The sequence below is a fragment of the Pteropus vampyrus genome, unplaced genomic scaffold, assembly GCF_000151845.1.
Source record: "Pteropus vampyrus isolate Shadow unplaced genomic scaffold, Pvam_2.0 Scaffold312, whole genome shotgun sequence".
Taxonomy (NCBI): domain Eukaryota; kingdom Metazoa; phylum Chordata; class Mammalia; order Chiroptera; family Pteropodidae; genus Pteropus; species Pteropus vampyrus.
In genome coordinates this window covers 790,609-792,511 of record NW_011889093.1, presented here as the reverse complement: position 1 = coordinate 792,511, position 1,903 = coordinate 790,609, and the positions used below count along the sequence as shown (strand labels likewise).

General features: G+C 62.1%; 1 long non-coding RNA gene across 1 annotated transcript in view; it reads right to left on the bottom strand.

Moving 5' to 3' along the window:
- Positions 1–18: 18 nt before the first annotated feature.
- Positions 19–1,903, bottom strand: part of LOC111730419 — a 17,736-nt gene continuing 15,851 nt past the window's right edge. Inside the window, exon 3 of the long non-coding RNA XR_002776676.1 lies at positions 19–648. This is a non-coding gene — a long non-coding RNA (uncharacterized LOC111730419). The remainder of the gene's footprint in view (positions 649–1,903) is intronic.

Below are 1,903 nucleotides of genomic sequence, written 5' to 3'. Positions count from 1 at the left end.
ATGACAGAAAAAGGAACAGGCGACCCCGGGCGTGAGGGGACAAGCGCCGCCTCCGCCCTCTGTGAGGAAACCACGAAACGCCCCAGAGACAGGACTGAGCGAAGACGGGCACCGCTCTCTTCGGGGCCTGGTTCCCGGGGAGCCCTGCACGTTCCCAACGCCTCCTCCAGCGCGTGGCTTGTGTTTTCATTGTCCTAACAGCATCACACGTGGACAAAAAAGGTTTCGGTTTCGATAAAGCCCAACTTGTTTTTACTCTTCCCTGGACCACGCTTTTGAGGGCATCTCGTGATTCTCTGCTTCTTGCGGGTCACAAACACTTTCTCCTATTTTCCTGTGAACGTTTTACGGCGTTACGCTTTCTACTCAGCTCCATCTCGGTTCATTTTGACCAAAGCTGTGACGTGCGGAGCAAGGTTCACTTCCTGCGGCACGTGGCTGTCCAGGTGCTCAGTGCCATCCGCTGACCAGAGTTCCCTCTGCTCTTCGCAACTGGCCACAGGACGGGGCGGGCTGCACACTGGTGCGTGATCCGTGTCTGCACGACTTCGCTTTACATGTCATTCTGGAAAGCACTTACCTTTCAAAGTTGAATGTCTTATTGATCGAAGGATGACCGGGCTGACTGCACTGCACCAGGACGGTCTCCTGACAGGAAGGAGCAGACAAGCGTTAGGACTCTGCTAGGGCTGCCTCCGCCCGCGACAGAGCCTGGCCGCACGGCCCGGGCCGGTCCCCTGTGACCGCTCTGTGCACAGTTCCGTGGCGCTCAGCCACGCCCAGTCCACGGACGTCTACATCTGTGCTCTACTCAACCACGCGGCTGAGTGACCAGACCCTCTGGCCCCTCGGAGTGGACGTTTGCCAGCCCGACACAGAGGAGAAAGCTGGACCCACAGGGCAACGCACACGGTCCTCCGCAGACAGCCCAGGTCACGGCCGCCCAGGGCCCACGAAGCCCGAGACCCCCACGGCCAAGGGAAGCACAGCTCAGACGCTGCTGCAGCTGGACGGCGACCGGAGGGACCGGAAGGTGTGTCATCTGAACACGTCGGCGTGCGCCTCGGCCACACCGCTCTCTCCCGTGGCGGCGGCGTGGGGCGGCCACGGGCATCTGCAGTGAGAAACGCAGCACACGCTTCACGGCGCTCGAGTCAGGCAGGAACACGTTCCACTGGTTCCCACTCCAGAACAGCACGCAGACTCATGGACAAACGGGCGCGGGAGGAGTACGGACGGCCCAGCGGCTGTGGTGGACGGCACACAGACGCCTCCTCCCGGCGGCCGTCAGAGGCCTCGCGCCTTCGCACGTGCGCGGACATCTGCGGACACGGACGCCAGCACGCGGCCGGCTCAGGCTCAGGCTCAGGCTCAGGCAGCCGACGGCTTTCGTTCTGAGGCTGTTTATTTGCCGCTAAGAGCCAGGTCATGGGCTCGGGCTCGGCCGGAGAGCAGTGCTGTGCCGTCCCACGTGGACGCCCTCAGGCCTCCCTGGCGGTAAACACCGAAGTCACCGGAGAGGCGAAGCTTTGCCGTCGTGACAGCTGAGGGGAAATGCTGAGCGCGTGTCTAAGGCAGCTTCTGGCGACCGTGGCAGCACATTCGACTGCCGGCTCCACGTGACTGTCCCCGGGCTGCCTGCCGCCGGACTCCGCACCCCGCCACCGCCCTGGTGCGAAGTGGCCCCCGGCCGGCCCCCTGCCCTTCCAGTCTGCTCTAAAGAGTGTTTCCCGAATGCGAATTAGATGAGGGGTAGACAGCCACAGAAACCAGAGAGAGACATTCACGAAGCTGTGAGTGATGGCAGATGTCGCCATGGCCGAGAGGTCATGTGGGGACTTATTTCAAGCTCCAGACGGGACTCGGCAGACTAAGAGGTCACTTGCTTCCACAGTGAGGTTTC